The sequence below is a fragment of the Natrix helvetica genome (assembly GCF_964273705.1).
Source record: "Natrix helvetica genome assembly, contig: HAP1_SCAFFOLD_160, whole genome shotgun sequence".
In the NCBI taxonomy this organism is placed as follows: domain Eukaryota; kingdom Metazoa; phylum Chordata; class Lepidosauria; order Squamata; family Natricidae; genus Natrix; species Natrix helvetica.
In genome coordinates this window covers 50685-71151 of record NW_028113610.1, presented here as the reverse complement: position 1 = coordinate 71151, position 20467 = coordinate 50685, and the positions used below count along the sequence as shown (strand labels likewise).

Sequence of the window (20467 nt, the reverse complement as noted above, 5' to 3'; positions counted from 1 at the left end):
GCTGATAACTCCTGAGCATGGACAAAGTGCAGAGCATGCTCCTTTACCTTATTGGGACCAGCTCTGTACTGGGAATTATGGAAAACTTCAGGTCGCCCCAGAGGCTGTTATTTTTACCTGACTTTTCCACCTTTTTCCAGCCTTGAAATTTATGTTGTCTTTCCATAAATTAGCTCCCTTAGTTTTTTTTACTTGAATCAACAAGCATAACTACATTTTAAATTATTTTTACACTCCGTTATACTTATTGCTTTTCTCTTCTACACACACAGACACACGCGACACAATGGAATATTTCTTTTATTCAGTAACTTGTTTATATCTGGCCTCAGAGCTCTAGTAAAAATATTTGAACTTGAAAGAAAAATTCAGAATTGCTATCTAAATACTTTTACGTTCTGTTCTTCTTTAATATCATTTTTTCCTCTGAGGAATTCCACCTTCACCCCATCTCGTTTTTGAACCCTGCAACTCAGATCTTGATTCTCCTTTCTGGCTGGTCCATCTGCTCATCTGAAATATCAAGGCCAAAATAAAATTAGCCCTTTTAGGTTTTTTACTTGAATTACCAGTCTTGTTTAAAATTAAAGCTATTTAAAAATACCTGGTATTTTGTTTATTATCCTTAGCCTTACATTTGAATTAATTAAAAAGTTCCCTTTTGGAATATTAACTAATTCAGTTTAGCTTGGATTTAATCTAGTTATCAGGCCATAAGCGACTCCCACAAGGAAAACTTTGATGGAGGTAAGAAATGTGGCAGAAAAAGAGAGACCTCGGGGCTATTGAAAGCACATCTTTCCAAGAAGAAAGTGCAGCACACTGTTGGAAGAAATGTCCAACTGGGTTCAGTTCCAAGTGGGGAGAAAGACACTAGAAACATGGAGGCTGACTGGAAAGATGGTTTACTGATGAACAGGGTCAAATGGGTTTGAAGTCCTGGGCAGCCGACCACATGGAGGAGAGAGGGAGAGGGGTATTTATATCCTCTCTGGAAGCTTGTCCTTGAGCTTCCTGTTTCTGTACAAGAAATGTATTTTATTGGCTGCTGTCAGACTCCCATGGGGCTATGGCTAATTTTGTAGGCCGTCTAACAATTAAATAACAATAACAACAACAATAATAAAATATCTTTAAAATGGAAAAATAAAAGTTGACAACCAAATTAATTCAAACACTTACTAACCCTCGCATTATAGACCACGGAAGAACATCTGACATCCTTCGTTCATCAATTGAGATGATGTTGGGGTAGATGGGTTCAGGTATGTTCGGTTCCACCGTGATGCTATCAGCCTTCACATCTTCATTTTGTTGTTCTGGTGACACTTGCAAGGACTTTTTTTCTGGGGTTGAAGAAAAGAATGAAATATAACTGACTGGTACATTGTTTTCTTAACAATGATAATGAAGCTTATTCTTAATGGGGGCTCCAGATTTTCAAGAAAAGATTACGGGTTGGACTAGAAGACCTCCAAGGTCCCTTCCAGCCCTGAGGGATTCTATCCTTTCTCCTGTTAGTTCCACCAATATTTTGGGGGGCTTTCAGTGCCCCAGGGCTCCCCAGGTTGTGGTGATGATACTCCCTTTAACAGGAGCAACTTACTTGCAATGGTGATAAAAAATGCAGAGGCCAACAAAGACACAGACCCCAAGGACAAAGAAAGTCGCCTTCCAGGGGTCCCCAAGGACGTTCTAGGGTCTTTCCCTGGATGGCCACAACAGCTCATTAGGATCCATTTCTGAAAGAGAAAAGGGAATGGAAGATGTTTTAACAAATATTTAATGGGAACCGATTAAGACACTGATTTTCAGTGTGGAAATCAGGCCTTATTCCAGCATTTTTATTCCCTGAGATAAAGAACGGGTTAAAGAGGGTTCAGTCAGGATAAGTAGGGATGGGATGGATAGAAAGTCCTTCTATTATCCCCCCAAACAGCAGGACAAAAAGGACGAGGCCTTTAACTATATTGACCTTCTACTTGTGATTTGTATGTCCTGAAGCATTGCACAGAGTCGTTTTTCTTCCCCTTCTTCATTTATGCTCATTTAATCAGGGTTGGATGATCTCGGGGTGTCCCCAAGCAGAGCAGCTATCCCAGCTTTTCATTTTAAGTGCAAAGTGCAGAAAAGACGAACAGCATTCATGCTAAAGTCATGTCATTCTTTTCATTAGCCATCTGCCCTGGTCTTCCCGTCCCCGCTCTGCCCCCCAACCTCCCTTTGGGGGACCCACCCTGAGTCCCGGCTGGAGAGGAGATAAAATCTCCCCACAGCTTTTCTTCTCCTCAAAATGGAGGGAAAAAGAATCGCCTCAGAAAAGAGGCCACAAAATGGAGGCCACTGAGGGGTCTTTGCCTGCTTTAGCTGTCCTGCTCGCTGCCTGTGGAGCTACCTGGGACTGAAAGGCTGGAATGTAGACTGCCCCTACAGGCAGTGTGAGGGACAGCTAAAGCATGAAAAGAGGATTGAGGACCCTGAGTGCTGGATAGGGAATTCTGGGAGTTGAAGTCCACCCATCTTCAGGTTGCTGAGGTTGAGCAACCAGCCCTAGGAGGGCCTTCACTGGGAAGTCGGACAGATGACCTCTAAGGTGCCTTCTAACTGCATTTGTTCATTAATCTAACCACCTGCCTTTGGTGTCATAATAATAACAAGGCTGGCCTTTGGTCACAACCAACGAAATGAATGATAGGCCCTGCCCTACTGTCAGAAGACCCCCCCCCAACTCTGCCCCCCTGAAATCCCCCCAAAGGCCCCCCTGAAAGCCTCTCCTCTCCTGCCAAGGGAGCTGCCGGCCCAGAGAGAGAGAAGGGGGGGAGCAAGGGGGCCACTCCCCCTATTTCTGTGGGGCTGAGCTGGGTCCCCTGTGACTGATGGAGGGGAGAGTGCAGACGGAGCTTCTTCCAGGCTGGGATGGGGGACTCAAAGGGGGCAGAGAAGGGGCTGACCTGGGCCAGCTTCCCCCGAGCTTCTTCGGGGGCTCCTGCTGAAGGGAAGCCGGGGGTCACCTGAGGACACGTGGGGTCCTCCTCCTCCTCCACCTCCTCCTCCTCCTCCTACAGGGTCACCCAGCACCCAAATCTGATACTGGATCCAGCAAGAGGCAGCTGGGTCTTCTGAGGAGATCCTTTGGGGGCTTCTGGGGCTCCCTCCCTGCCCCCAATGGGCTTCGGCTCTGTTGCCCACCCCCAAAATCAGAGGGGTCCTCTATTGAGAAGCAGCTTCTAGCATGTATTTAGGGAAAACATTCCTTTTCTTCTGGATGTTGTGAATGCCAGGCCCTTTTGACACAACCTGGTGGACTAAATCCAGCAAGCTTGTTTGCTTTAAAATACCTGGAGGGATTGATCCTAGAGTATTGATTATCTGCCTCTGCCATTCCCCTGTTTCTTTATTTTGGTCTAGGAGTTGGTGAGAATTATCATCTGATGTCATCACAAGGAATTGGACTTGACCTGGGAGGAGAGTCCCCTCCAACTCAACGAGGGCCTTAAAGGAGGAAAAGCAGCCAAAGAACCAAGAGGAGAAGCCATTTCAATGATTGAAGGCTGGAAAGAGTCTCAGGAAGAGGAGATCCCTCCCTTCCCATCAAAGGATCCCCTCAGGAAGAAACCAGAACAATGCATGGAATGTGGAAAGATCTTCACATTGAGTCCTTCTCTCCTCTCCCAGGAAAGGCTGCAGAAGGGAGAAACCATCTGAATGTGAGGACTTGGAGGGAGCTGCAGGGAGAGCTTCACCTGGCTTCCCAGAGGGACAAACCCTGAACAGGAGATGCAGGAAGGGTGGAAAGAGCTTCAGAGATGGGATTTGTTTGTTACCATATAAAGATCCACAGAGGCCAAAAATGGGAAAGGGTCCATACGAAAGAAAAGTTGATCGACTAATTATTTCAGAAACATTCAAAAACATAAATTTTGTGGAAAATCATCGATTTGTTGGACTTCATTGGGAAAGACTTTTAGGAAGCATCATAACAAATTTGCAGAAAAGACTAATGGACTGTGAACATTTAAAAACAGGTAGCCAATTGCAAGACACCACAAATAAATTACAATTTTTTGGCGCCAGAGTACTGGGATATTGCAGAAGTAGTAGTTCCATGGACAGCAGCTGAAGTACAACTGCGCACACTTGGTGACATTTTCAATTACAACATTAATATCAACGACTATAGAGATTTTTTGAAGAATGTGTTAAAAGATTCAAAGAACTACGCAATTCCTGACAGTATTTAAAAAGCAAAAGATATTGTTAGAACAATTGCTGTCAGTTCTGCAGAAGCAGAAAGGGGTTTCTCTAAAATGAACTTCATATGTTCAGAGAGCAGAAGTCGCCTTACAGTTTCTGATTTAACCAACCTCATGACTATCAATATTACTGGCCTATCTCTTCCAAAATGGGGCCCTATTCCTGCAGTGAGAAAGTGGCTACGAGAACACCATCGCTCAGCCGATGATCTCAGACTCAGGATCAAGAAAAGTGGAAGTGAGGAGAGCACCAATGAGAAATGGATGTGGAAACATCGTAAAGTGAAAGACGACTAACACTTTTATGTAAGTATTTGTGTACCTCTTTTATTGTTTTGTGTACTTCTTTTATTCTTATTTAAGTATTAAATGGTTAAATTTGCATATCATGGTTTAGCTTCAGCCCTTTTGTGTGATGCCTTTGAGCATTAGCTTTCAAAATAAAGTACATTTTGGTTCCAACTCAGCAGGGAGCTATTTCAGATCTGTGGCATGCTCAGGCATTAAGTGCTGGGATTTTCTCTTTAACCACAATGCCAATAAATGTCACATTTATTTTTTTCTTTGGCCACAGGTGCCATGTATTCCCTCTGGGGTCATTTTCAAGCATGGAGACCCCAAATATCTCAATTTTAAATGACTGATTTAATTCCATCTCTGCGCCTGTTATTATGAATCACATGTGGATTATTTCCCTTTCATTTCCCTCCAGAGAATTTCCCAACAACTGTTGAGTCCAAGAATTAGTTGAATTATCCAGTTATCCCTCCTGAGAGGGAGAATTATGATAAAAGTTTCAGCTCTGCTCTTTGGCCGAATCCTCCAGGGGAGACTTTGGGCAGAGAAATATGGAGTTTTGGGAACAGGCAGGGTCTGTGCTCTTGAATGTCCGTCTCTCTCTTTCCAGGTGAAGCTGAATGTTTCTCTGAGTTTCAATCAGGAAAGACACTGGATCATATTCCACCTTGTGAGAATCCTTTGAATTCTATTTCTTCTTTAGAAACAGAAAAGAGATTGATTGATTCACCCCATGAATTATGGACCTCCTACTTCGAGTTCTGATGCCGCTTTTGTCCCATCCAGTCTCTGGGAAGCTGAGAATGAAATGCCTGCAGAGTTTGGAGCGTCAGGATGGAAAACAACCACAGAGCTTTTACAGCCCAGGAGACCATCTCATCGGTATAGTCACCACTGGAAATAAAAGATGGCATACAAAGTTGCTTTTCAACATGGCTCCTTCTCTTCAATTTGTTTTCCATGATTGGTAAGTCATTCAGGGTGATGGAGTTGCACTCCCTCCATTCTAACACTCTCCTTCTTTTCTGTTTTTTTTTTTTTTTCATTTATTCCTTTATTGGAGGATATGTCTAATTTCCTGAATGATTTTGATTTTCATGGCTTCTCTCCTTTGTCTGATTTTGTGAAAGAGACTCAAAAAGGGGTCTAAAAAAAACTGAAAGGGCTGCAGATTATTTTCCTTTCTTAATTCAATCCTTAATTTGTCACTTGAATAATGAATTTTATTTAAAGTAGTGGTTGAACCAGTTGTAGTTGCTGTACCTCAGCCCATTTCCATATTTGTGTAACTGATCATTGCTTCTGGATCAATGGTGGCTTAACGCTCAGTAGCCTTGTGGAGGATTATATATTTTTTAAAAAGTATTTGTTGTTGCTGTTGATTATAATAGCACTTTTTTTTGAAAAAGTTTTTTATTTTTAGACAAAGACAAACAAAACATGAAACATAAAACCCTCAACAATTATATATAGCATGTCGTTTGGTTACAACCATTTGTCCCTCACCACTTTCAATTGTATATAAGATCACAGATTGTCCATCAAACATACATAGATACATTATTATCATTGTACATCATATGTTCAGCTACAATTGCTATTCCTTCATTTTAAACAAACATTCTAGAAATTAGATTCATATATATACCAATATTCCATTGCATCCTTATTTGTCTATTTAATAAAAATATGTCTTTATAGTATCACCTATCTCATTCTATTATTCTAATAACACTTTTTTTACAATAGGGATGTTTCTGGTTTTCTAAAAATCTTACGGTTTATTTTCACCATTCAAATGGTCAACAAGAATTCCCAGCTCCTGCACAATCTCACACTGGGCTACAACCTCCATGACAACCATTGGAGCACTTTCCACACTTCAGATGCCTTGCTGGACATTCTCTCCACTGGAGAAGCCAATGTCCCCAACTACGGCTGTGGAAGGAAGGACAACCTCATGACTTTTCTTGATGGAGCTAAAAGGGAGATCTCCATCCAGATGTCAACATTAGGAGGCACCTACAAAGTTCCACAGGTTTGTGTGTGTTTTTCTCCATCTGGCAAAGTGAGGGGTGGGTGGTGGTGGGTGAGCAATAGATGCAATCATGGCTTCTCAATACAATACAATAGTAGAGTTGGAAGGGACCTTGGAGGTCTTCTAGTCCAACCCCCTGCCCAGGCAGGAAACCCTATACCATTTCAGACAAATGGCTATCCAACATCTTCTTAAAGACTTCCAGTGTTGGGGCATTCACAACTTCTGGAGGCAAGCTGTTCCACTGATTAATTGTTCTGTCAGGAAATTTCTCCTCAGTTCTAAGTTGCTTCTCTCCTTAATTAGTTTCCACCCATTGCTTCTTGTTCTACCCTCAGGTGCCTTGGAGAATAGTTTGACTCCCTCTTCTTTGTGGCAACCCCTGAGATATTGGAACACTGCTATCATGTCTCCCCTAGTCCTTCTTTCTCTTAAACTAAACATACCCAGTTCCTGCAACTGTTCTTCATATGTTTTAGTCTCCAGTCCCCTAATCATCTTTGTTGCTCTTCTCTGCACTCTTTCTAGAGTCTCCACATCTTTTTTACATTGTGACGACCAAAACTGAATGCAGTATTCCAAGTGTGGCCTTACCAAGGCATTATGAAGTGGTATTAACACTTCACGTCATCTAGATTCTATCCCTCTGTTGATGCAGCCTAGGACTGTGTTGGCTTTTTTGGCAGCTGCTGCACACTGCTGGCTCATATTTAAATGGTTGTCCACTAGGACTGCAAGACCCCTTTCACAGTTACTACTACTGAGCAAGGTACCACCAATGCTGTACCTGTGCGTTCCATTTTTGTTGCCTAAATGTAGAACCTTACTCTTTTCACCATTGAATTTCATTTTATTAGATAGTGCTCAATGTTCAAGTTTGTCAAGATCCTTCTGTATCTTAAGCCTATCTTCTGGAGTGTTGGCTATTCCTGCCAGCTTGGTGTCATCTGCAAATTTGATGAGTTCCCCATTTATTCCCTCATCCAAATCATTGATGAAGATGTTGAAGAGTACTGGGCCTAAAACAGAGCCTTGGGGTACTCCACTGCATACTTCCCTCCATGTAGATGCAGTTCCATTGAGGACTACACGTTGAGTGCGGTTGGTCAGCCAGTTACGAATCCATCTGGTGGTGATGCTGTCTAACCCACATTCTTCTACTTTATCCTGTAGTAGGTTATGGTCTACCTTATCAAAAGCCTTACTGAAGTCCAAGTAAACCATATCTACGGCATTCTTCTGGTCCACTAATTTTGTCACATTATCAAAGAATGCAATAAGATTAGTCTGGCATGATCTGTTTTGACAAATCCATGTTGGCTTTTGGCTATTACTTTGTTTGCTTCTAGGTGTTCGCAAATTCGTTGCTTGATTATTTTTTCCAGAATCTTTCCTGGTATTGAGGTCAGGCTGATAGGTCTGTAGTTTCCTCGATCTAATTTTTTCCCTTTTTTGAGGATGGGAACCACATCAGCTCTTTTCCAGTCCTCTGGTAGTTCCCAGGTGTTCCTGGACTCTGAAAGATATAATCCAGTGGTTCTGAGATCTCGTCTGCTAGTTCCTTCAGAACTGTGGGGTGTAATCCATCCGGTCCCGGTGATTTGAACTTATCTAGGGTAGACAGGTGCTCACTTACCATTTTCTTCCCTATTCTTCTCCATGGAATTCAAGAGCTGTTTTTCTCCATATTAGCAAAAATGTCAATATTTTACCCCATTATGTTCATGTTGAGATTAATCATAAAAGGCTTGAAATGCAAGCAATACTTTCCCTGGAGAAGACATTCTACCAACTATTTTACTGATCAAAAATATCCCTGGGGTCTCTCTTGGCATCTTTATTTTCACATATAAAAATGTCTACCCTATCCAGTCAGATTGAAGTTGGCAATAATAGCATTTTATCTATCTAAAAAGTGGAATAAAAAGGACTCTAGCAATTATAGACCAAATAGACTAGCAGATATTGTGGCTAAAATTTATGCCATGATCCTCTTAGTTAAACTTGAGAAAATTGCATTCCTTGAAGAAGAACCAGAAGGTTTTAGGTACTGAACAGCTATATAGATTTTATAATAAATATTGCATGTTAATAATCTAATATTGGTAAGAAATTTGTCTTGAAATATCTCATCTATATCAGCGAAGTAAAACACAGTTAGCTGGCTTTCTAGATGTTAATGCATTAGGGGACAATCTCTCAAATGTGAGCCAGCAATGTGTGGCAGCTGCCAAAAAAAGGCATTGCAATCTTAGGCTGCATCAACAGAAGGATAGAATCCAAATCACATGAAGTTTTGGTACCGCTTTATAAAGCCTTGGTTAAACCTCCCTTGGAATAGTGCATTGAGGGCAAACCTTTTCAGCACCAAGTGCCAAAAAGGGAGCGTGCACACGCTCTTGTCAGGGATGCAATCTGGAATAGGTGTTGCCCAGCGTGCATGCTGGTGCACACATGTGCCCCAGACAGTTCATCTTCCAGTTTCTGGCACGCTCGCATGGGATGATCAGCTGGCTGGCACAAATGCAGACTAGCTCTTCCAGTTTCTGCCACTGCTGTGCGTGCAAAGGCCAGCTGATCATTGCACAGACATGCACACCAAAAACCTGGAAGAGCAACAGGCAAGGCCACATGTGCCAGGTGACATGGCTCTGCATGCCACTTAGCCAGAGCTAAGAAGCTGAGGCAGAGGGTGCCATTTTCCCCTCCTGGGGTCTCCGTGCATCCCATTTTTGACCTCCCCTTTCCCCAGAAGCACTCTGCCAGCCAAAAACATTGGTCTTACTTTGCAGTTTCAGTCCGTGGGACTTGCGAAGGTAAGGTCTACACTCAGCCGGTGGGTGGGGGCTGATGTATGTGCAGGGCAGCCTCGTGATCCCGCTTGGGCCAGATTAATGGCTTTGTGGGCTGTATCTGGCCCGCAGGCCATAGTTTAAGGACTCCTGGTATAGGGTCTCCTTCTTCTTTAGAAGACCTAAAAAGTCCTTTCCAATCCTTTTATTTTGTTACAAGTTCTGTTATAGGTACTGTTAGATATCCATACTAACTACAATAGCACCAAGGTCCTCTGTTCCAGTAGGAACAGAGGTTTAATCCTATTGGTCGAAGGGTTAATTAAATTTCATTTAATTTGGACCCCAACATAGCCGCAATAAGGCTAAAACCCAGGAGAGTGCCTTTTGCTCTCCGCCCCAAAATTGACAGGGAAATTGACGAGCTCCTAGGCCAGGAAATCCTAGAGCCGGTCGATCATGCACACTGGGAGACTCCTATAGTGACACCTGTCAAATCTGACAGGTCAGTCTGCATCTGCGCAAACTACAAATTTAATAAAGCTTTACAACAAAGCGCCTACCCTGTACCCATTGTACAGCATCTCTTCCATTCATTAGGACCCAGAAAAGTTTTCGCGAAATTGGACATGGCGCAGGCATACCAACAATTGCCTGTAGATGGTGCTATGGCGGAGGCCCAAACCATTGTGACGCACAGGGGTGCATTCAAATGTCACCGCCTGCAATTCAGTTAGTATCGCCCCTGGACTGTTCCAAAGCATCACAGAACGGCTTTTGCAGGGGATTCCAGGTGTTGTCCCCTATTTCAACGACATCTTGGTATCGGCTGCAAACGAGGCACAACTTTTAAAGCGAGTACGAACAGTTTTGGCTAGAATTAGAGAAAAAGGCCTCCGTCTTAAAAAAGAAAAATGCCAAATAAATGTGCCAAGGGTTGAATTCCTAGGATACCTTATCGAAGGCTCTGGGATTCACCTGACCGCACAAAAAATTAAAGCTATTCAGGACGCCCCCATACCTCGCAATCAAACCAAGCTGCAGGCGTTCCTTGGGCTCCTTAACTTTTACAGCATCTTTATAAAACAGAAGGCCACTGTTGCTGAGCCCCTACACTATGTCTTGGCTAAAATGGCAAAGTGGACTTGAAGAAAAGCCGAGGCCACTGCATTTGCCACAGTAAAATGACTCCTGTCGGCGGATTCTTTCCTCGTCCAGTACAGCCAGACCCTGCCGTTGGTGCTGACGCTTCACCGTTTGGCGTCAACGCAGTCCTCAGCCACTGCATGCCCAACGGAACTGAAGCATCCATAGCATTTTACTCCAGGACCCTATCCGCCGCAGAGCGGAACTTACAGCCAGTTGGACCATGAGGCTTTGGCTGCTGTGGGCAGAGTTAAAAGATTTCACGAGTACCTTTATGGGCGGGACTTTGAACTAATCACAGACCACAAGCCATTGTTGGGTTTACTGGCTGGGGACTGACCTACTCCAGTATCGTTATCTCCCTGCATGACCAGATGGACTGTTTTCCTAGCTACTTACTCCTACTGCCTTATCCACCGACCTGGCTTCACTTTGGGGCACGCTGACTCTCTCAGCCGCGGCCCGTTGCTTACCCTACCCCCGAGGCGCCAGACCTCCTCATTGACTGCCTGGAGACTGGGCCTGCCTCATCCTCTGATGTTGCCCATCACTTTGCGAAGGACTCCACCATCAAGCAAATTTTGAACTGGGTGTGGAGGGGGTGGCCCAAGGGGCCTGTTGGGACTGATTTTAAAATGTATTTTGCTAAACATGATGAACTATCGGTGGTTAATGGCTGTCTACTATGTGGGGACCGGGATGTTGTTCCACCCAAACTCACATTGCAGTATTAGAGGCTTTACATGTAGGGCATCCTGGAATTGTCAGGATGAAGTCTTTGGCTAGGAGTTACTGGTGATTGCCTAACAGGGAGATCGAAGAATGAGTGGCTACCTGTGCACCATGCCAGGAGTCCAGACCTGCTCCCCCAGAGGCGCCCACTAAGGAGTGGGAGCAACCTCAAGCACCATGGTCTAGGGTGCACATTGACTTTGCGGGCCCAGTTCACGGCCAGACATTCTTAGTAGTTGTGGACACCTACTTGAAGTGGTTAGAGGTAGTCCTGATGACCTCCACAACGGCAGAAGTGGTCATCAAGGTGCTACAGAGACTTTTCTCCATGCATGGCCTGCCCGAAGTCTTGGTCTCTGACAATGGCCCCCAATTCATGGCCATGCAATTGGAGACTTTCCTAGCAGCTCAGGGAATCAGGCATGCTTTGGTCGCGCCATTCCATCCGGTTTCCAATGGTCAGGCAGAGAGATTGGTGAGAACTGCAAAAGAGGCCCTCTCTAGGATGGGCCCAGAGGATTGGCAAACATGGTTGATCACGATTTACTAATTCAGCACATCACATCCAGTGCCACTACTGGGAGAAGCCCCTCCGAGCTTCTCATGGATCTCTGGCTAAGGTCCCACTTAGACCGGCTATACACCAATTATTCTGCCTCATCGCCCCCAGACTCCACAAGCAAAATTTGGACATTTAGTGTAGGGGATTCGGTATAAGCCCACAATTACGCCGGGGGAACTCTGTGGATTCCTGCCACAGTGATAGGCATCACTGGCCCTATCTCTTACCTCCTAGAGCTCAAGAATAGTAGGAATTGGAGAAGGCATATTGACCAATTCCGTGGCCGCCTTTCCAACTCCAATCTTAGACAACTAGAGGTAACTCCTGCACGAGTTAGCCAAAGCCCTACCCAAACAAAGCAAACACTCACTCCTTCTACAGTCAGCTCAAGCCCGAGGGTACCGGGAAATGTATCTGGTTTTGTTGCAGGCCTGCAGCGAGCTCCGAGCGAACCGGCTCCAGAAGTTCCAGCCGCGGCCTGTGAAAGGTTCCAGGAGCTTCCACCAAGCGGAGCTGCAGAGCAAATAGGTCCGTCTGACCTGTCCAAAGGAACTCCTCCTACTGAACTGCGCAGGTCAGGCAGACCTACCCAAAAGCCCGCCTACCTGCGTGACTACGTTACCAGTAGGATTGTTCCATTTAAGAGGGGAGGGGTGTTAGCTATCCATACTAGCTAAAATGGTTTCCACCAAGGTCCTCTGTTCCAGCGAGAACAGAGGTTTAATCCTATTGGTCGAAGGGTATGATAGCTCCCTATAAAAGGGCTGCTGTCAGACTCAACCTTTGCTGGATTGTTCTTACTTGTTGTGTTATAATAAAGAACTGTTGTTACTGTTAAGCCTGTGTGTGCCTATCCATTACCCAATTTAATAGGTACCGTATTTTTTGGAGTATAAGACGCACCGGAGTATAAGACGCACCAAGGTTTTGAAGAGGCAAATTAAAAAAAAGTAGGTAGATAGATAAAGGGAGAGGGAGGGAGAGAGAGAGAGTAGGTAGGTTGATAGAGGGATAGAGTGGGAGAGAGAGAGAAATACAGTAGGTAGGTAGGGAGAGAGAGAGTAGGTAGGTTGATAGAGGGATAGAATGGGAGAGAGAGAGAAATACAGTAGGTAGGTAGGGAGAGAGAGTAGGTAGTTAGATAGAGGGATAGAGAGAGAGAAATACAGCAGATAGGTATGGAGAGAGAGAGAGGATAGGTAGGTAGGTAGATAGAGGGGGAGAGAGAAATACAGTAGGTAGGTAGGTAGATAGAGGGATAGAGAGAGAGAGAAATACAATAGGTAGGTAGGGAGAGAGAGAGTAGATAGGTAGGTAGGTAGATAGAGGGAGAGAGAGAGAGAAATACAGTAGGGAGGTGTTTCCAGGTGTATTTATCCATGTGCTGGAGAAGGAAATCACTGACAACCTGCAGTACTTAAGACTTGTTTCTGCTGGCACAGCACTTGATCAATGTAATTCTCATCAATCACTCTAACTAAAGAGCTTTCCGAAAGGCGGGGGAAAAAAGGTTTTGCACTCTGCAAACCTCCCCAAAACGGCCTGTTTTTAGTGAAAATGGGCACTTTTATTTCAAATAAAAGGCATGAATAGTTGGGGGGGGGGGTCTTGTAGAGTGCTCCTGTGGGAGGGGGCAAAAAAGACCAAAAAGCAGCCCGTTTTTCATGAAAACGGGCCCATTATTTGTCAAAACAATTGTATGCATAGTCTTATGGAGGCTTATCGAGTGCTGCTGGCAGCTGGGGGGCAAAAACGGCCCATTTTTTGCTCATTTCTGCCCTCCCCAGCCCCTAGGAGTTCTCTGAAAGCCTCCAAAAGGGTATGCATGGCCATTTTGGTGAAGGGGGCGGAGCTTCGGGAGGCAAAAAAAGTGCTGTATTCGATGTATAAGACGCACCCAGATTTTCAGCCTCTTTTGAGGAAAAGAGGTGTGTCTTATACCCCGAAAAATACGGTACATATGTTTAGCATGCTGCCCTAATCATCAAAGGAGCTCAGCTAGATCAAAGACATGAGTGAAAGTGGTGCTTAAATGAAAAGCTTCCTCAGCCCCAATTATTAAAGTATATGAGGCGAAGGTTTCCCCCATGTTCTTACATCAATCTGATGTTTGGGGCTTCAGAGAGAAACCACCAGCAGAACCAACCCAATCACAGCCTCCGAGGAGTATCTTGGGGTGGACAAAAGGACTCCAGCTGCTGCCCCTCAGAGCTGATTTGGGAATTTATACAATTTCTGCTTTGTCTAAAATCAGAAAATATGGATATTGGCATTTAATCTATGGAAACTGTCACTCTGAAAATTGTGGCTGTTAGAACAGACAAAATTTCAATTAGAGACCAATTTTGGATACTGACAAATTGTATGAGGAACTGAGGTCTCCCTGTTTCTTGTACAACTGGAGAAGAAGCTAAAAAGATTCCTCCACAAAGAATCTGGGCCTTAGAAGCATTAAAATATGCAGCAATCCTCAAAATTATAGTAGGCCCTTTATTGGAATAGAATACTTCAGTTGGCATTTGCACATGTTAATCTAATTGCAATAAATTGTAGGGGTGAGATACAGTAATTTGATTTACATTGTTTATAGTTTTTAAATTTATTTATTATTTTCCACTTTTATAATACAATCTTGCTAATATTCTGTCTTTAATATTTTAAACAATGTCTAATTAACAAATGATTCTAATGCTTTCATGAGAACAAAATTGGATTTATTAAAATCTAATATTTTGCACTTGATCTGACCTCAAATATTACACAGCATTCTTCATTGTGTATGCAGCTCAAAATCAGATAAGTCCAATGAAACTCTGAAGACGAGGCTACTGATTATCAGCTTTTATTTCTGCAGAAAGCAAAAGACTGGATGACCTTTTTGTCTCCCACCTTAACAGAGCAGGCAGAGAGAGAAAAACAGGCGCACGCCAAAAACCTTTCCAAACATCTTACAGCTCACACAGCTTGCACAGAACGTTATTGCTATAGAAACATAATATGATATCACACGGATTTCATGATTTTAGTGCTCTGAAAACAACAGACTTTAGAAGGGAAAAGAAATACATTTTCTGGCGTATAACTCAGAGCTTTGTTAGGGAATACTGAACACATATTTTAAGTTACAAGGAAGGTTACTTGGCAGAATTCACATTTTACTTTTCACAAGAAGTTACTTTGCTAGGCTAAGTTTGGCAATTCGCCTAGAAGTTTTATCTATGTAGTTGGCATGTTAGGTTACAACGGAGCTTCTCTAAACAGCAATTTAACAAAAGCTGAATTAGGTTACACTCTGTGTATGCTCTAATCCAGTGATGGCAAACCTTTTCGAGACCGAATGCTCAAACCGCAACCCAAAACCCCTTATTTATCTCGGAGTGCCAACAACGCAATTTAACCTGAATAATGAGGTTTTAGTTTAAAAAAACAATAACAGCGCTTTCAATGATACAAACACCTTTTTATTGAAAGGTAAACGTTTGCATTTGGCATGCTTTTGATTAATCTGGCTTTTGCTGTTGAATGCAAGCTGATAATTTTTCTAACCTTGACTCATACTTTGTAAGTGTGAGAGCAACACATGCAGCACTCAGGTCATTTGTTAGTCCAGGGGTGTCAATCTCAATTTCAACAAGGGTCCCATTGTGGTTGACTTTGGAGGCCATGGTGGGCACAGCCAGCTCCCACTGCTGCTGTACTCGCTCTCCTTGATTGCCCATGGTGTGTGCAGGAGGGCAAGGTATGTGGGTCAGAGGGAGGCCCACTCCCTCTCCTTATGAGACCTAGCCTTGTAACAAAAGCAACCTCAATGATAGGATGGGAGACCACCAGGAGAGGTCAGGAGGATGGGACAAGGGGATGGTAAAAGGCAGATTCAGGCACCCATCCTCTTTTGCAGAGTCATTCTTGGGGCAAAAAGTGGTTGCCTGCCAGTCTCCTGCTCCTCCCCTCCCCACAACTACTTTCCACTTAACCACTTAATGGGGCTCTTTCTCTCATGGAGCAGCAAATGGGGCAAGACAGAGACAGAGAGGGTAAGAGAGCAATCCAAGTGTGTGTGTGTGTGTGTGTGTACGTGTACGCGTGTGTGTGGGTGTGTGTACCCAAACTGCTGCCAATGGTGTGGGCGACACCTGAGCAGTGAGGCAGGATGTGTGTGTACTTTCATCCCCATTCAAGCAGGGCCTCTCATTTCCCCCCAGCACAGTTGGGGCATGCAGGCTGCTGCCACCTAAGCACCATGATTGCCCCCTCCCCAGCCAGCCAGCCCCACCTGACCTGCTCCCTGCTGGCTCCTGCAAAGCCTCCCCATTCTCCTCCTCCTCTTCTTCTTCGTGTCGTCGTCCTCCTCCGCCCAAGTGGCAGTGGGTTCCACAGGAGAGGCTCTCATTTCTGCCCTGGGGCAGCGAACTCTGGTGGGCTGGAAGTGAGTGTGAATAGCCTGGCTCTCCAGTGCTTCCTGGCTCAGTTGGAGGCTTCCTTCAGCCTTCAAACAGTTGCAGGGGTTTTTTTTTCCTTTCCTTCCAGGTTGGACTGGAGGCTTTTAAGGGCCAAAATGGGGTGCGGAAGGCGCAGGGTGTTTTTATTCCTTTTTGGCCCTGGAAAGCCTCCTGCACCAACCTCAAAGCAAAGAAAAAAACCCTGCAACTGTTTGAAGGCTGAAGGAAGCCTCCAACTGAACGAGGAAGCACGGGGTGGAGTGGGGGGTTCCAGGCCATTCACATACACTTCCAACCCACTGGAGTTTCCTTGCAATGCAAGCGCCCCCCCCCCCCCCTGAATACTCACGCGTCCCCCGCCCTGGCCCTTAGCATAGGCCCAAAAACCTGCTAGCTGGCAGGAGGGTCTCCTGCATGTGGATGCTAGTGGAGCTGGGGTGGGGCGGCTGGCGTGCCGGGAGAGGACGCTCTGCATGCCACAGGTTCCCCATCACGGCTCTAATCCTTTCAATTCCTTTTTCAGATCAATTATGTAACAGCTTCAGAAGCTCTGAGTGATAAAAGCAAATTCCCCCTTTTCCACCGGATGTTCCCCAAAGAAGGATTCCAGTACCCAGCAATTGTCCAGCTGCTCCTTCACTTCAGATGGACCCTGATTGGCCTCTTTGCTTCAGACACAGAAAAGGGAGAGAATTTCATGAGGATTTTTCCTCCTATGCTTGTCAGGAATGGAATTTGTGTGGTTATATCACAGCAATTCTCAACAATCAAACATGCAGCTCCCCTCAGGGATGCCCTCACTAAGTGGAGACAAGTCAACGTCTTTGTTCACTTCATAGAATTTGATTTCATTTGGGAGAGAACCATTCCTTTCCATGCAATACTTATGCAACTCCCAGGACCCATTGAAGGAAAAGTCTGGATCCTCACAAATTTTTTGGGGTATACAATACATAAATACAAAACTTTCAAATACATCCATAGTATTTGGAACTTTCGTTATCTGGTGAAGGAAAGGCCAAGGGATGATACCTTTGAACCCTTTTTCTTTGTGGAAGAAAACTTTCAAGATGATTATTTTCACTGTTCTCTTTCAAAGAACGTCTTTTCTGTCAAAGTCCGCAGAAGATGCACCCAGAAAGCCCCACTGGAGACCCAAAGGAAAAGGAACACAAGAAGAGTCCCAAATTACTACCAACCTTACAGTTTTATTAAGACTCTGGCCCAGGCCTTGAATGCCACTTATTCCTCCAGACCAAGGAGGAGAACAAAGGAGGGAGAAAATCTGTCAGGGTCTCCAAGGCTGCAGCCGTGGCAGGTATGGGGGTCCCGATATGGATCCATTAATCTTAGATCCTTTGGAGAAGGAATCCAGAGGAGAAGGAGGGGAACCATCTCAACAGATCTGGCCAATTTAATTACTCAGGGAATTAATGGTTCCAAAGAGTGGATACGATGGCATTTTTATATTTAGCACTGCTAATTGGAAAATGCTGTATTCTTTTTAAAAATAAATTCCTGTATTTGTGGGTTTGTGATTAGCCTGGTGGAATTCCACCTTTCTTCCGTCCCCATTGCACGTGGGTCTGTGTGCAGCTGGACAGGCAGCTAAGCCCCCCTATTCTCCTCCAATGAAAGGGAGCCTGGCGTGGATCTAGGTGCTTTATTGGGAGAAGAGGGCAGGTGAAACTGAGGAGATGCAAAGAGTGGAAATCAAATAGAAAGATGAGATAGGCAGCATTAACTAACAGCCACCAAAGAAGCAGCTGGAACCTCCCCAACGATGCTCCGTGTGAGGGACGGAGGAGTCTCTGGATGACCAGGGGTCTCGGTCACAACGGCTGCTTCCGTCTTCTCCAAAGGCTGACAGAAAATGGAGTCTGGCTTCAGACCTTATAGTTAGGCTTATCTGCCCCTGGCAGATAATTATTCAGCTAAAATCTTATCTCTTGTAACTGAATTCATTTTTCCATGTCTGACACTGTGGAATAATAGTGAGCAGATCTTACATTCATGTGTAACATGAGTCAGGTATTGGAAGAGGGGTGTATCCAGTGGTGGGATTCAAATTTTTTGCTACCTTGGATCCTTTGGAGGAGGAATCCAGAGGAGAAGGAGGGGAACCATCTCCACAGATCTGGCCAATGCTCTGTGGGCATGGCTTGGTGGTCTTCTTATTGGGTGGGTGTGGCTCAGTGGTCATGTGAATGGGTGGGTGTGGCCAACTTGACATCACTCACATCAAGAGATACCTTGCCTGGCCTCTCTTTGCCTCAAGGAGATACAATTTCCCTGTCTATTTATTTACTACCACTGAACATCCAAAATACACAATTTAATCCTATGTACTGTATATATGCCATATGTGTATATACATATTACATAGTATAGTGTGTGTATAGGCACACAGAAAAATACATTATCTACTATATATACTGCATGTGCATGTACCAGGGGTGGGGTTCAGCTGGTACGGACAGATACAGGAGTACCGGATGGCGAAATTTAGCTTGCCTTAGCGTACCCGTTCGTTCGAAGGCCCTGACAAGCCCATGTGGCGTGTGCTGCCTTTTTCTCTTTGATAGCCGCTTCGTTTCCAATGAAGGGGGGGGGGAATCCCTGCAGAGGGAGGAAATCGTATGGATTCCCCACCCCCTTCAGTGGAAAAGAGGCAGCTGTCAGAGGAGAGAGCAGCGTGCGCCCGTGGGCTTGTCCAACAAATCCTCGCCTCCTGTTCTTTCTTCGCCTGTTTGAAGAACAGTGGCAGACATGAGGAAAATGGTGTGTGTGAGAGAGAGGGATAGAGAGAGAAAGAAAAAATGAGAAAGAAGGAAAGAGAAAGAAAGAAAGTTGGAGAGAGAGAGACAAGAAAGAAGGAAGGAAGAGAAAGAAAGAAAATAATGGGAGAGAGACACAGAAAGAAAGAAGGGAGGAAGGAAGAAAATAAGAAAAAGAAAGAGAACGTATGACCCCAATTGAGCCCAAAGTTTTGGTTGCTAAGTAAGAGCATTGTTAAGTGAATTTCACCACATTTTCCAACTTGGCCACACCCACCCGGTCACATGACCGCCAAGCCACTCCCACAAAACAGGCCACACCTACAGAATAGGTTCTAAAAACTTTTGAAACCCACCACTGGTATGTGTACGTACACACACACACACACACACACACACACACACACACACACACCTTCTAAAACTATACACATTCAACCTTACTTACTTTGTTTGGAAAAGCACAGTCCACTTTCTCCCATACATCTCACTATAACTTCTTACACACACCTTCAGATGCTCTTCCCTAGCTTACACATGACTGTTAGAGCCAGGAGATATCATGGACTGAGTAAAATGTGGCGAAACTCACTTAACAATGCTCTTGCTTAGCAACCAAAATGTTGGGCTCAATTGTCATAAGTCAAGGACTGTCTCTGCCTTCCTCTGCATGGCAGCCTTGTCCTAGTAAACTCCTTCCCTTTTCTGGCAATTTTCCTCTCTGTTAGAGGCACCAAAATAATCCAGAGGATATAACGTCTCCTGCTGGACCAGGGGGTTGGACTAGATGGCCTCCAAGGTCCCTTCTAACCCTGCTGGAGCAGGGGTTGGATTAGAAGATGACCTCTGAGATCCCTTCCAGCCCTAGACTGCTCTGCTGTTTCAAAGAGTCTTCTGAAGCCATGGTTTGCGTCCTTCCTTCCTTTCATTTTTTTCTCTCTCTCCCACCTTCACTCCATGTACGTATCTATCTATCCATCCATCCATCCATCCATCCAACTATATCTCATTCACTTTCTCCTCTCTCCCTCTTTCTTTCTTTCTTTCCCTTCCTTCCATCCCTCCCTCCCTCTTTCTTTCTCCCACTTTCTCTTTCTTTTCCTTTTCTTTCATGTCTCTTCCTTTCTCTCCCTTTCTCTCTTTCTTTCTCTTCCTACCCCTTCCCTTCGTCCTTCGAAATCTAGGAGACCCATCTAAAACAAAAACTCATTTGGCTGAAACTGACCATTACACACACACATGCATATTCCGCGCAAGCAGCCAGAGGAGGGGGACTTGTGGGGATTTGGAAGGGTGGGCAGCTTGTTTATACTAAGTATTGGAATGAGAGGAAAGAGAGAGAGAAAGGAAGAATGAGAGAGAAAAAGAAAGAAAGAATGAGAGAGAGAGAGAGGGAGGGAGGGAGGACTCTGAAGCTTTTCAACATCGTGG

At 44.6% G+C, this 20467-nt stretch overlaps 1 long non-coding RNA gene across 1 annotated transcript; it reads right to left on the bottom strand.

Annotated features, from left to right (window-relative positions):
- Positions 1–255: 255 nt before the first annotated feature.
- LOC309382315 lies at positions 256–1743 on the bottom strand. Its single transcript, XR_014173657.1, has 3 exons — positions 1607–1743; positions 1187–1346; positions 256–513 (listed from the first exon to the last, which is right to left on the bottom strand). It is a non-coding gene; the product is annotated as an uncharacterized lncRNA (long non-coding RNA).
- Between the last annotated feature and the right edge of the window lie 18724 nt (positions 1744–20467).